The sequence below is a fragment of the Phyllobates terribilis genome, unplaced genomic scaffold (assembly GCF_046119375.1).
Source record: "Phyllobates terribilis strain yellow unplaced genomic scaffold, ASM4611937v1 Scaffold_4__5_contigs__length_816908805, whole genome shotgun sequence".
NCBI lineage: Eukaryota > Metazoa > Chordata > Amphibia > Anura > Dendrobatidae > Phyllobates > Phyllobates terribilis.
Genome location: NW_027362764.1, coordinates 426,237,347 through 426,253,175, shown reverse-complemented (window position 1 = coordinate 426,253,175; position 15,829 = coordinate 426,237,347). Strand labels below are relative to the sequence as shown.

The window sequence follows — 15,829 nt, the reverse complement described above, 5'->3', positions numbered from 1 at the left end:
CTGATAAACATTGATTGTAATAAAACACCAAAACCCAGGCTAGTAAGTGAAACATTGCTAGAAACAGACTCTCTTCCTCTACATCAAGATGCTCTCAGATTACATAAGAAAAATGTGGATACATATTCCCTTTAAATAAACATCATATAACAACCCATTTTAAGGCTAGATACACAATGACATTCGGATCTCATATTAGCATTTAGGACTCTTGCTAAAAAATGCATCAGTCCTATGACTGACACAAATATTGCAATATGGACACAATTGACTATATGGAGGTCCATTTAGTTTTCCTATATGTGCCCATCATTATAACAGAAGAAAATGAAACGTGCTACACTTTTTCTTCTTGTAAAAATTATGGAACTTGCAGTGAACCCTCCTAACTAAAGTCTTAATGAAAATGTGAATCTAGAATAACATTGTCATTACATGAGTAAAAAGTTGATTCCCAAAATCACAAGCTATCCCTTATCCATAGTAATATCCCATAACCCGCAGGATAAGTTTTAGAAACAGCCTTTTAAAAAGCAACAGCACTTTCACAAAATGTTTGTAATGTCATAAATTACAATGGAGAGCGATATCTCTTTCTGTACTGATGTAAATGGTCTTATGATGGAGTTAGATGGAACACATGTTCCAGATGAATAGAGGCTAATCATAGACTCTAGAAAAACGAGTTTGAGAACTGTCTTGTTAAACAATGGTAACGAAAAACAATCTGTACCATTTGCACATGTGATTGTAATGAAAGAGACTCATGATTCTATGGAGATCATTTTGAAAATAGTCAAATACTCTGAACATAAATGGAAAATTTTTGCTGACCTGAAAGTGGTAGCACTGCTTATCGGACTACAGTTAGGGAACACAGAGCATATGTGTTTCTTGTGCCTATGGAACAGTCGTAATGACATTAATCATTACAAAATGAGACTGAGGCCTCTCAGAGTCGAGTAGACAGCAGGTCAGTACAATGTACAACACAAATCACTGGTCGATCAACTTTAAGTTTATCTTCCACCATTTCACATTAAACTTGGTTTAATGAAAAATTTTGTTGCTGCAATTGATCATGATGAAAATGGTTTCAAGTATTTGAAGGAGACATTTAGCACGCTGAAAACTGAGGTGAAAATAGAGGCCAGAATTTTTATTGGCTCTGATATCAACAAACTAATACAAGATGACACATTCAGAACAAAACTCAACACTCTGGAACTTTCATCTTGGGATACATTTGTGTTAGTAGTACAGAAATACATTGGGAACAGATGAGCTGAAAACTATGATGAACTAATAGACAACATGGTTAAAGCATATAAACAACTTGGCTGCTGATTGTCACTGAAAATGCATTTCTTATATTCCCATCTAGACTTTTTTCCAACCAATTTGGGACACGTAAGTGACGAACTTGGAGAGAGGTTCCATAAAGCTATTTCTATAATTGAGAACAGATATCAAGGTCGCTGAAATCCCAACATGATGGGGACTATTGCTGGTTTTTGCATTGGGCAAATATGACCGTTCACAAGCACAAAAGCAGATGTCTGAAGCACCTTTAACAGTATTTGGCCTTGCTCAAGTAAGAGTTTTAAACTAGCATACAAAACTTTTTAAAATTTTGTTATTCAATTGATTTGACTGCTTTGACCACGATGGGTACACACAAATCCTTCTTAATTGCTGCTGCCAAATTAATTATCAATTCTATATGCATGCATAGAGAATAAGAGACACTTGAGTCTAGCTAGATGAAATGCAGACGTTGCTCTAGTTTATTGAGGAAATAGATAACATTTATAGCAAGTCTCTTGGACAATTTACAAGGGTGCATAATCTTTAATATAATTGGTTAGCTGCAATTATTGCCTTTTATGTTCAGAAGCAGAATATAAAGTAAGTTCCTTAAAAATCATATGACATAGGTGCGGTGCAGGAAGCCATCGCCATTTTGTAAATCTCCATATAATATTGATATCCATAACAATCCCCACTTGGAGATATACAAAATCCAATCAATTCGATCTGTCCTTGATTAGCAAGTTCCTGGTTGGCATTCTCCTCAGGTGGGGGAAGTGGTATTGGCAGTCTTCTTAAATGCACATAGTAGCCTTCATCATTCGGATCCCCGAAGTCGGCATGCATCGCTGTCACAGTATTTTCCATAGTATGGGTCATCATTTCCTTCATGCATGGGGCTACACAACATAAGAGTAAGGATAGTATAGATAGAACACATAGGATAACCACTCCTAATTTAATCAGTGCCCTTTGCCACCCCTCCAACCTCCCAAACCAGGAGTCCCATGGATTCTTTACACCAGAGTTCTGGGCTAGTTTAGTGAGTTCCTTCAAAGCTCTGGTTACGCTCCCATCAGGGGCTGTGTTGTTGGGTATGTATGTGCAACAGTTAGGCCCTATCATCTTGCAGACACCTCCTTTTTCTGCTAGGATCATGTCTAGTGCCATTCTGTTTTGGAAAGCCATAATGGATATGGGACCTAATTGTTCAACAATTCCTTTTAGGGCATCTCTGGCATAGTTCAAAAACCGTTGTTGATTATAGTACAGGTAGTTTATCCAGGCTACATTTTTGTTTTCAATTATTAAAGGAACGATGGATTCAAATCCAGCTGCCACTTGGTCTCTGGCCTTGAATTCATCTGGTACCCCCCAAGGGACTCCAAGAGCATCTATGTAGATGTGAAAATCAAAAGACCCTTTTAGTTCCCTCTTTATTTTACTTGGTGACTGGTTATCTTTAATTATTCCACCATTGTTAGGGAAGTAAAAGATGTGAAAGGGCATTAAGATCTTCACTAGAGTGCATTGTCCCCTCTAAGGTGTACTTAGCCTGGACCTGATTTTCATGTCACCACATAAACAAAACACACCAGCGAGTTGGTAAATCTGTCTTGTCAGCAGGGAGTCATTATACAAGCTATCTGGCAACACCTTAATGATGTAATTGCAATATTCAGGTGGCAGAGGGCCTAAATGCAACCCAGTGTTGTTACTTTCAAAACAGATATAACTTCCTCGATAAGGGGTGATTCCATGGCCTATTGGTTCTTTCTTTTGAAAGGGTGGATATAAGTGCAGTAGGACCTGAAACCTTTTTGAATTACTACGGGTCTTTGAGTACAGTGATAAGATACATCCAAAACGTTCTCTGTCTGTTTTGGAGTCTATTGGGACGGGCACAGTGCCTAGTTGAGGTCGTGCACTGAAACTGACTATGCAGGAGGTGCGATTTTCACTAGTAGCAGTGTATTTTAGCCATTCAAACCAGATGTTAGAGTCAGAGAATACTGTTTTGAGGGCCAGTTTATCTTCATATGTTAGTTCTGGAGTGCTATCAGTCCCTAGTTCTTAAAGTCCTACCCAACCTCGGTCCACCGGGAAAGGGAAATTGGATTCTTCACCGGGTTGAGACGAATTCTCCCTTTTAGAGAACCCCCCTTTGTAACCGGACTTATGCTTCAGGAGGTGAGGCTGCTGCCCTCTCTGTCCCTTTCCTTTCCCTATGATTATAGTCTGTGCAGGGAAGACAGGCCTGTTGTGAATATTTTTAAGGCAGAATTTGCCTAATTTATCACCATCCCCCTCTCTCCTACAACTTGTACTTAAGCTTAGTACATATAACCCTTGATCGCCTCCTGAAGGATTCTCGATGGTGAGATTCAGTCTTATGCACCCATCCTGTGGACAGCACTCCACAAAACTAGGTATAGATGGGGCCTTAACACTTCTCCTCCCTTTAAAAGAACCTTTTGTTAGGGTCATGAAGGCTAGTAAACTCTTTCCCCATTTATCTTTACGTTCTCGTGCTTGGGCTGGTTGATGTCCCCAGTTATGCGCACCAGTGTTCCACCCAGCAAGTGACCCGTTCTCACAGTTTGATCCTTCTCCTGTTTAAGCAGTGGTAACACAGATGTATTGTGTGCCTAACCATATGTCAAACTGTTCTGTGGGTGATGGGCATTCTACTATGATGCAATAATCAAGCTGGTATGTCACAGTTGGGGCAGAGGTGTTGTACCAGAAAGTTACTACCCCATTCTCCTTAGTCATTGCCCCCATGTGCTACCCCACTACTTGGGCTAGATAAAGGATATATATTAGATGGATGAAAGGTGGCAGCCGCCACTGGCCTCTGGATCCGACACCTTCTTGCAGTGGGAAGCATGGATCCATGTGGGCTTTCCTTCAAGCTTGACCGCTGTGATGGTGGTCAACAGAAATTGGAAAGGACCGCCATATCGGGGCTCAGGGGTTCGCCTGTTGAACCTTTTGGTGAGGACCCAGTCTCAAGGTTGGATCTGATGGGTCCCTTCTAGGTCTTGAGGATCTGGAATGGAGGAAAAAACTTGAAAATGTGTTTTAGATAGGTGTTTATCCAATTCAATAACAAACTTAGTCAGAGTGTCATACTGCATAGACAACTGTTGTGGGAAGTACAATCCTAACTTAGGAGTACTTCCAAATAGGATTTCATAGGGGCTGAGTTCGGTTGGACCAGCTGGAGTGTGCCTGACACTAAATAATGCAAGGGGAGGCTTTCATGCCATGGCTTCCCTGTTTCCTGTGCTGCCTTGAGCATTTTTGCTTTCAGTGTCCCATTTAACCTCTCAACCTTGCCACTGCTTTGCGGATGATATGGGGTATGAAGTGCTAACTCTGTCTCTAAGGCCTGCCATATCTCTTTTGTCAGATTGGCTGTGAATGCAGGGCCTTGGTCCCTCTCTATGGTTTCTGGGAGTCCATATCTGCACACTATCTCAGAGAGGAGCTTCTTTGCCGTTGTTCTGGCTGATTGATTCTTCACAGGAAAAGCTTCTGGCCACCTTGAGAATATATCTACCACCACTAAAGCATACTCAAACCCCCCTGAATGTGGCATCTATATGTGGTCTATTTGTATGCGCTGGAAACGGTACATGAGTTTGGATGTACACTTCTGAGGTGTCTTTTCAGTTTTCCCTGGATTGCAGCGGTCACAAACAAGACATCCTCTCGTGTAGTTTGCATCTCCTGTTGAAAAGCCTGGTGCGTGGTAGTATTGTCTCACAAGATTGTGCATTTTCATTTTTGATTGGTGTGTAGTGCCATGAGCCCACCTGGCTACCATGGGGTAGACAGTCTTTGGAAGGCACGGTTTTCTTTCTCTTAGTATCAGGTGCTTCTCAACAGGTTTGGCTCCATCCTGGATCCACTTCTCCTTTTCTTCTTTGGAGGCTTGCTTCTGAAGGGCCAGAACCATATCATCCCAAGATTGTTCTTCTGGTCCATCTTTCCTTCTTTCAGGATCCGTTAGAGAACATAGATGAGATATTTCTGTGCCAATCTGTTTCCTACTGCTTCTTTCGAGTTTGCTCCAGTGTGTGCCTTAACCTTTAACACTGCAACTCTTTCTGGCATCAACAGAGATACTATCAGTTCTTGTATGGCCTTATGGTGTCTTATGGGAGTTCCATTAGCTGTGATGAATTCTCTTGCCCTCCAGATTGGTCCGTAGTCGTGTGAGACCCCGTATCCATAGTGGGAGACTGTGTAGATGTTTGCAGTCCTCTGGGCAGTCATCTTGCAGGCTTCAGTTAAGGCAATCAGCTCTGCCTCCTGTGCAGACAAGGATGCAGGAAGTGGCTGTGGTAGTATCACCATTTCTTCCGTGAACACTGCCATGCCCATATGGAAATGGCCTTCTTGGTCTGCATATCTTGATTCATCCACAAAGAGAGTCAAGTCTGGGTCTTTCAGAGGTACATCTGTGACAGAGTCAAATCCTAAGGTTTCTTGCCTCATGAGGGCTAGGCAATCATGCCAGGTCATTTAACAGTCGACTACCTCTTCCTTCAGCGTGTCAGAGGTGGGATCCTCCTCCCCCCTTGGTAGAGGTAGGAGGGTAGCAGGCTTAAGGACATCATATCTGGAGATGGTGACATTATCTGGAAGCAGAAGTGAGCATTGTAGACGTAGATGGCGAGCAGCAGATAGGTCTTTTGGCTGTGTCTGAGCCAGAATGGCAGTGATGTCATGAGGTGCCATTATCTTCAGCCTATGGCCCAGGAAGTCTTATTCAGCAACAGGTGTGTTGCAAAAACAGCTCTCATGCAGGTTGGTGCTCCACCGGCAACTGGGTCTAGTCTGGCCAATTAGTACCAAAGCGGACGTTGTCTTCCTCCATATGGTTGCGTAAGGACTCCAGTTGCATGTCCTCACTTCTCTATCACAAACAAGCAGAATAGCCTCTGGTAGTCAGGTAGTCCCAGACCCAGGAAAGACATGATAGCATCTTTCAGCATGTAGAATCCGTCAATGGCTTCTTTGGTCAGACAGAAAGGAATATCCTTGAGGCAATCATACAAGGGCTGCATGTGCACTGAGGCGTCTAGGATCCAAGGACGGCAGTAGGATGCAAGTCTAAGAAAGGACTGAAGAAATGTTGGCTTGATTGGTAAAGAGATGCTCCTCACAGCTGTCTTTCTGTCTTCGGTGAGATACTTTGTCTGATGTGAGATGCAATGTCCTAGGAATACAACCTTGTCTTGGAAGAATTGCAACTTGTCTCTGGATGCCTTACAGCCATTGTTGGCCAGGAACTGTAGCAATGAGATTGACTACCTTTGTGCTTCTTCTTTGGAGTCTGAGCACAGGAGAAGGTCATCAACATACTGCAGGAGCGTAACTGTAGGATGTGTCATTTTCCAGGGCTCCAAGACAGTAGTCAGGGCTTGGCTGAACATGGATGGGCTTTTCTAAGCTCCCTGGGGTATCACAGTCCTTTTACTATATAAATAGTAAAAGGATTAAATCGAATAATATTGGACCGATAAAAAGTGATGAAGGCAAAATCATAGAGAAAGATGAGGATAAAGCTAATCTATTAAATAATTTTTTTTCGTCAACTTTCACAAAGGAAAAAGAACTAACAGGTGAAATGAGAAGTGACAAACTTAATCCTCCACTAAGAATGACAAATCTAACCCAAGCTGGGGTACAGAAACGCCTCAGTAACATTAAAATAAACAAATCACCAGGACCTGATGGCATACACCCACGGGTACTAAGGGAACTAAGTAATGTGATAGACAGACCGTTATATCTTATATTTAAGGACTCTGTTGAGACTGGGTCTGTACCACTTGATTGGCGACAGGCGAATGTAGTGCCAATATTCAAAAAGGGAGCAAAAAGTAACACCGGAAACTATCGGCCGGTGAGTCTGACGTCCGTTGTGGGCAAAATTTTTGAAGGCTTTATTAATGAGGCAATCATGGAGCATCTTGATGCTAATAATCTATTAACCCCGAACCAACATGGATTCATGAGGAATCGCTCCTGCCAAACAAACCTGATTGACTTCTACGAGGAGGTTAGCTCTCGAGTAGATCAGGGGGAACCAGTGGATGTCGTGTATCTCGACTTCTCAAAAGCGTTCGATAATAGGTTGGTATACAAAATGAGAATGATGGGGCTGGGGGAAAATGTCTGCAAGTGGGTAGCTAACTGGCTAAAGGATAGAAGGCAGAGGGTGGTTATAAATGGAATATACTCAGATTGGGTAAGCGTCACTAGTGGGGTACCACAGGGGTCTGTACTAGGCCCAATGTTATTTAATATCTTTATTAACGACATAGTCAACGGGATAAATAGTAAAATATCAATATTTGCAGATGACACAAAGTTATGTAAAACAATTAATACAAAAGAGGATAGTGAAGACCTACAGAGGGATTTGGATAAGCTGGGTAGGTGGAGCATTAAATGGCAAATGAGGTTTAACGAGGAGAAATGTAAGGTCATACATATGGGAAGGAAAAATGGAAGTCACCAGTACTCACTGAATGGGAAACCATTGGGGAATTCAGAGATGGAGAAGGACTTGGGCATCTTGATTGATAGCAAACTAAATTGGAGTGCCCAAAGTCAGGCCGCTGCTGTAAGGGCAAACACGGTAATGGGATGTATCAGAAGAGGTATAGCTGCAAAGGATGAGAACATTGTTCTTCCACTGTACAAAGCACTGGTCAGACCACACTTGGAATACTGTGCTCAGTTATGGGCCCCAATATATAGAAAGGATATAAATGAGCTTGAAAAGGTACAAAGGAGGGCAACAAAATTAATAAGGGGAATGGAGGGACTGCAATACCCAGAGAGGTTGGCAAAACTAGGACTATTCAGCCTGGAAAAGAGAAGGTTGAGGGGGGACATAATAAATGTGTACAAATATGTTAGGGGACAGTATAGAGACCTTGCCCGGGATTTGTTCAAAAGGAGGGATATTACGGTAACAAGAGGGCACTCACTAAGACTGGAAGAGAAAAGGTTTCAGCACCAGCATAGGAAGGGGTTCTTTATGGTAAGAGCAGTGAGAATATGGAATTCACTGAGTGAGGAGACGGTAATGTCGGATTCACTAAACCAGTTCAAGCGGGGACTGGATGCTTTTCTAGATACTAGGCAGATTTCTGCATATACTTAAAAATAGAATAAAATAGTAGGTTGATACAGGGATTTATTCTGACTGCTGGTTTCAGAGTCGGGAGGGAATTTTTCCTCAGGTGAAGATTGGCTAAATCATTTGGGGTTTTTGCCCTCCTCTGGATCAACTTTAGCAATTACAGAACTAACAGGTCGAACTTGATGGACGCAAGTCTTTATTCGGCTTTACTAACTATGTAACTATATATATACTGTTAACTCTCGTGCGTAATGGCAAACAGGTACAGGCAGTCAGAATGGCATGGAACACTGAAGAAAGCATTGGCCAAATCAATCACTGTGAACCATGGAGAGGTAGACGGGATTGATGATAGCAGAGTGTGTAGGTTTGGCACAATTGGGGTGTCCAGTACTGTGGCTTAATTGATGGCACGCAGGTCCTGCACCATGCGGAACTTGGTGGGTTGACCCTTTGGTGTTTTCTTCTTCACAGGGAACAATGGGGTGTTGCATGGTGACTTGGTAGGAATAACCGCTCCATTCTTAAGGTATATCTTGAGTAGTTATGCGATGGCAGCAGATTGTGGAATGAAGAGTGGATACTGAGGTTCCCGTGGCAGCAGAGCTCCTGGCTTGAGCTTTATTTCCACAGTTTGGACTTGGAGTCTTCCAATATCTTCTGGGCCTTGTGCCCATAAGGTATTTGGGACTTATGCTATTAACGTTCATCCACTGGATCAGCCGGTGTTTCCTGTAGAATGAAGAGGCCATACACTTCACCTGAGTGTTCCTGTGTCAATGAAGTAGTCAAGGTCACAGTCCCATCATCATGAAATCGAATATTGGCCTGGATCTTTGCTAGTAAGTCTGATCCCAGTAGATTCACTGGGCAGGTTGAAGAGACAACCAATTGGGCTAACATGCTCTGTGTAGGCTGCAGGCATATGTTCAGGGGTTTAGTCATTGATGTGTACCATGTGGTTCCATCCACCTCCACACAGGGCACCACTTCATCTGTGAGACAATCTGGGTCTGGTAAATCAATACTTCTTATTACATTTCTGGCTGCACCGGTATCCACCAAGAAACTGAGAGGTTTTCCCTCAACTTCTATCTGGATGGTGGGAGTTGGTCCACTCGGTTTTCTTGTGGAGTGTAAGAGTATGAGTGGTTCTTGTGCTTATGGTGGATCCGTCTTGCCAATGTACTATTGTGGTTTGTAACCCTGTAACTCTTGTGGTAGTTGCCACTGGGGTGGTTGCCCATGTTGTCCAGATTCTTTCTTTTGAGGGGCTGACCTGCAATGCTTTTTGATGTGTCCTACTTTGCCGCAGTTATAGCAGATGATGACTCTTGTCCTTGGTGCATCTTTAAGCAATGGATGGTTTGGTGTCACCTGGATGTTTGTACGAGGAGTTTTAGGTACTTGATTCATTTCAACCCCTCATGCTACCTGGAAGAGAGTACCCATATTCAGGTTCTGGTATTCAGGTCTTGTAGTCTGCACCAGTGTCCGTATAGGTTCTCTGAGTCCTTGAACAAAAGCTTGTAGCAGGATCAAGTGTTGAGATTTTTCTCTGTGTTCAAATCCAATATCAGTGAACATCAGGTTTAGCCGGTGATAGAATTTCTCCACTGTCTCTCCTTTTTCCCGTATGATATCTTGCAGGGAGGTGGCTTGATCTGCTAGGCGGTCCTTTGCCCAGTTGTACAGCTTAAGGCAGAAATCAACTCATGACTGTAATGTCTGATACCAGTCATCATGTCTGAGAACGTCTGGCTCCAGTGCTGGTCACATCACTGGCCAGAAAGAGTCTCCAGCTTTGCTTTCTATGAGTCCATGAAGGTCTGGCCATGAGGCAGAGTGTGTCTTCTGCATTTGGCTTATCTTCCTGTAAAACGGCATGGGGTGCTTATCCGGGTCTGGTAAGCCATCCACCGGTATGTCGGTTTCTCTAGGTTTCCAGGAGACATAGTGGGGAACTCGTTGAGGGCCAAATGGACTAGAAGTAGACCATGTATCATTAAATTGTGACATTTGGATCAGAGTATAAGGGGTGACAAAATGCTGTTGCAGAGTGCCGCTCGGTTCTCCATGTTGGGATATACCAGCTTGAGCTGCTATTTCTGGTTGATCTTGTCCTCCCTGTTTATGCTCCCCATTGCCTTCATTGTCTGCTGAACCAGTACCATTTGTGAATATTCCGGTAGTAACTGTAGCTAAGATGGCTGCAGGGGAGGGAGTGGCTGGAGCAGCTACAATTCCGGTGAGGAAGTGCCACTACTCAAAATGACCACTGCGGAGGAAGTGGCAGGAGTTAAGATGGCCACCGAGGTGTAGGGCTAGCAATCTGCATTAATGACAGGGTATAAGGAAGTAGGTCTGTGCTCCACAGACAGAACAGTAGTTACACCAGTATGGGTTCTGTGTATCACAGACTGCGCATGTCCAGCCTTCCAGGGAATATGGTGGTGGCCTGGACTGATTAGGTGGGGCTGGTGCAGTCAGCGCCATTTTGTCGGGCGGTGGCTGATAAGTATATCATCCAGTTACATCAATATATCTCTCCACATCTGTCTTCTCACTTCCCTTGCCATTCTATACCATGCTTCAGCATCTTTAAGAGCCTGGTGGTCCCTAAGAAGCCCCTTCTTATTAACTAACACATTCTTCCATTCCTTCTCATCTAATCTTCCTCCGGGGGCTAGTAGCCCTGACCATTTGAGATTTTCCATATTTTTTACATGCTTTTTTCCTTCTTTCTCTGCCACTATCTCTTCTGGGGTGAATTATGTACATGTTGATTGATTATTTCAGCCCATGTTATAACTTAAATCCTAGACGCAGCACTTCCGCCGCTTTTGCTAGGGCTGCTCCGGTTTCTTCTACACCAAAACTGTATGTCTACGGGGTTATGCAATCTCCTGTCTTCTATCTCCCAAAGCAGTATTCCTTCTGGGTTTGGAGCAGTAAGTCTAGCGTGTATATTTAAACGGAATACTTTGAATTCTGAAAATGTGGCTGAAATGGGTGTATAACCCGTTTGATGTCTAGGAAACGGGTCCTCAGCTACTTTGGTGACTCGCCACCCCTGTTCTGATATAGCTAATACGAGACCTTGCACACAGCTAGAGCAAGTCATGAAAAATGTTATATAGCTAATAACATCTGTTTCCTTTCTACTTATTATTTTTTTTTTTTGTGTGTGTTCCTCCAAAAGCGGAACTCAAAACCTCAACTTATTCAAGTGACAGACTGAAAATTAATATTTGATTAGCCACACTAAACAATAATGTGTAAATCACTGGCTGTTTCGGACAAGTCAAAATTCAATCTTAGTACTTCAAAACCAAATGCAAGAGTGTCACACCTTGATCTTTTCCCACAGCTTCCCGGCCCCTCAGTAATCTCGGGCACCATAAAGGTATGTTCTGTGGGTCGTACAAATGGTTCCTAATGATATTTTTCCAATAAAACCTTTATTGGGCAATCCACCACAATTCTTCCGTGGATATTGACTCTTGAACACTTTCAATCAGAGAACGGTCTATTACCCTTGCTGTCCGCCAACCTCTTTCTGATACTGCAAGCTCTACAATACACATGTCATAAAACAGGGAGATACAAAAGATTAAACATCAAATCACAGGTCGCTGCAACCACCTGTGATGCTAACAGCATACAATAATTACAATGATCACAATACCCTCAATATTCCGACCAGCAGTACTGGACAGAAAGTGACTGGAACCAGGTTAGCGGATCTCTAGTTACTCTGTCTATATGTTCAGCTTATAAAAGCTGGACCTTCAGAGCCCTGAAGCCGAGGGTGGTATGTACCTACCCTCAGGAACAAGAAACTGGTAAAACAAACATCAGTGTACCTGAGACTGGTAAACACATCAACCTACTCCCGAGGTTGGAAATACTCAAATACTACCAGCAGCCTTGGTCAGAGGCTGGTCAAACCCAGGAATTGCTGCTCTTCCTGCTGTTTGATTCGAGGATTGTGCAATACTATGACACTATGACAGAATATCTCCCAGACTTCAACTTAAATGATTAAACAATTAGTGAGGTTGGTGGGGCCAGCTAAAACAGCAACAACATTTAACATTCACGTGAACTGTCAAATTCAAATAAAGCAGAAAGCAGGCAATTAAGGCAACTATGATTGTGTTCAAAATGGGCTTAGGACTGACTATGTCAATTTCGGTCAATTATGTCCAAGTAATGACAGCCAAAGATCTCTATCCCTGGACGGAGACACAAGAGGTAGGCAAGATAAAAATGATTTTCTTAACTCATTGGAGCTGCAGACTCCTTTCCTCAGGTGATTTCCATCCTGGAACAAAGATGGGTTGAACGGCTGCCACTCCTTGGACAGTCCCAGCCCTCGCACGTTGGGCGCTAATTGATTTGGCTGCTTTGACCACGATGAGTACACGCAAATCCTTCTTAATTGCCGCTGACAAATTAATTATCAAATGTATATGCATGTATAGAGAATAACAGACACTTGAGTCTAGCTAGATCAAATGCAGAAGTTGTTCTAGTTTATTGAGGAAGTACATAACTTTTATAGCAAGTCTCTTGGACAATTTCCAAGGGTACGTAATTGGTTAGCTGCAATTGTTGCCTTTTATGTTCAGAAGAAAAATATAAAGTGAGTTCCTTAAAAATCATATGACATAGGTGCGGTGCAGGAAGCCATCGCCATTTTGTAAATCTCCATATAATATTGATATCCATAATACCATTACATTTTTATGCACTTTTTACTTTGAAAACCTTGATGTAGATCTGGTTATTGTTGAAGTAAAACTTGTTCTGTGCAAAATTATTCAATGCTTTCCAGGTGTTGAATTTATTAAGGTAAACTTATGCATAACAAAATTTCCTAACGTGTTACAATAACTGTGACTTCGAATTTGGAATATGCACACTCGATTTATTATAGAACACATATTTTTGCCAAGTAGCAGAAAGCTCATCAAGAGAATGCCAAGAGTGTGCAAAGCAGTCATCAAAGCAAAAGGTGGCTACTTTGAAGAACCTAGAATATAAGCCATATTTTCAGTTGTTTTTACACTTTTTTGTTAAGTATATAATTCCACATGTGTTAATTCATAGTTTTGATGCCTTCAGTGTGAATGTACAATTTTCATAGTCATGAAAATACAGAAAAATTTTGAAATGAGAAGGTGTGTCCAAACTTTTGGTCTGTACTGTATATATATATATATATATATATATATATATATGTATATATATATATATATATATATATACAGTGGGGAAAATAAGTATTTGATATATTGCCGATTTTGAAAGTTTTCCCTCCTACAAAGAATGGAGAGGTCTGTAATTTTTATCATATGTACACTTCAACTGTAAGAGACAATCTAAAAAAACATCCAGAAAGTCACATTGTATGAATTTTACATAATTAGCATTTTATTGCATGAAATAAGTATTCGATACAGAAGAAAAACCTACCTTAGTATTTGGAACAGAAATATTTGTTTGCAATTACAGAGGTCAGACGTTTCCTGTTGTTCTTGACCAAGTTTACACACACTACAGCAGGGATTGTTGGCCAATTTCTCCATACAGATCTTCTCCAGATCTTTCAGGTTTTGGGTCTGTTGCTGAGCAATATTGAATTTCAACTCCCTCCAAAGATTTTTTATTGGGTTCAGGTCTGGAGGCAGTCTAGACCACTCCAGGACCATGAAATGTCTCTTATTGAGCCAAAATCTCACGATACATGACCCCATCCATCCTCCCTTGAATACAGTGCAGTCGGCTTCTCCCATTTGCAGAAAAAAACCCTCCAAAGTATGATGTTTTCCCCACCACGCTTCATGGTTGGGATGGTGTTCCTTGAGTTGCACTCATCCTTCTTCTTCCTCTAAACACAACAAGTGAAGTTGATACCAAAAAGTTCTATGTTGGTTTCATTTGACCACATAACCTTCTCCCATGCCTCCTCTGGATCAAACAGATGGTCATTGGCGAACTTCAAATGGGCCTGGACATGTGCTAGCTTGAGCATATGGACCTTGCATGCCCTGCAGGGCTAAATCCTAGCACTGCAGGTCTTGATTAGATGCACCTGAGTTGCTTTGGCTAAGAAACAGGGCCTGTGTTCACTAGGTGTGTCAGTCTGTTGGATGGAGCAAAATATGCTGAAGCTAGTGAATGTCCAGTCAAAATGTGAGCTGTAGCTGAAAAAGAGACGTGCTGGGGTCTCTCTCTGAATGGAGACTACATGGTTCAGCTGGGAAAGCTGAGCAGCCTGTTTGTAGGAGCTGCAGAGAACTGTGTGTAAGCTGCAGCCTGTTCAGTGTCAACTGTGCCTCAAGTTGAACAGTCATGTTTGGCACTGGAAGCTGCTTGAGCGCAGGCTGAAGATGATGCCAAGACTTGGAGGACTGTACCCCTTTGGTGTATAAAGTTTGCACATGGAGAAAGGACTTTAATCTGTTCAAGTGAGCCTGCACTGACATATATGTACCTGCTTAATGAACTGCTTATTTAATGTGATATTTTTGTGCTCAGTAGAGGCTGTTTTTGGTTTGGAATCCCTTGGAATTTTATGAAAGCAATCACATTTTCACACAGGGCCCTGTAGGTTTGGATTTCTTTCTCCCTTTATAATAAAGACCTTCATTTAAAAACTGCATTTTGTGTTTACTTGTGTTATCTTTGTCTAATATTTAAATTTGTTTTGTGATCTGAAACATTTAAATGTAACAAACATACAACAGATTAAGAAGTCAGGAAGGCGGCAAACTCTTTTTCACACCACTGTAATTACTCTTGGGTTTTTTCTGTCCAACTATGTACACCAGACCAACACACAAAGTTCATGACGTCTTTTTCATCAGTTTTGTCTGGCTCCGGCATTACAAAACTAACTGGACATGACTGATTAATGTAAACAAACCTTTACTGTTCATAGGCATTTTGACTTTTATTTGGGGGGTGCAATGGCAGTGAATCTGGTATTGTGACTGATAAAGTGTATTTTCTTTATTTAATACTGAAAGCCACAATATAGATGGTACTTGTTCATACAAATTTGTTCACAATGTACTGTTTTAAGTATTCCGCTGCTGGCTTTATATAAGAGTGGAGGGCAAACTTTAGTACTGTGTAAGATGTGCTATAACATATACCTTAATTGGATCTGAGTTAAATAAACTCTATAAAGGTCTTAGAATTCATCTGTGTCTTCTAATGTTTTTACAGTATACAGTAGGGTAGGCATATACTCATATATTGTGTAATGTACAGTAAAATTGCTACATATGCTACATAATCTTACTGTTAATAGAAAGGAAACTGTCGGATAGTAGTATT

General features: G+C 41.8%; 1 long non-coding RNA gene across 1 annotated transcript; it reads right to left on the bottom strand.

Moving 5' to 3' along the window:
• Positions 1 to 1,344: 1,344 nt before the first annotated feature.
• LOC141264361 (uncharacterized) lies at positions 1,345 to 13,009 on the bottom strand. Its single transcript, XR_012319909.1, has 3 exons — positions 12,766 to 13,009; positions 11,832 to 12,053; positions 1,345 to 4,363 (listed from the first exon to the last, which is right to left on the bottom strand). It is a non-coding gene; the product is annotated as an uncharacterized lncRNA (long non-coding RNA).
• Between the last annotated feature and the right edge of the window lie 2,820 nt (positions 13,010 to 15,829).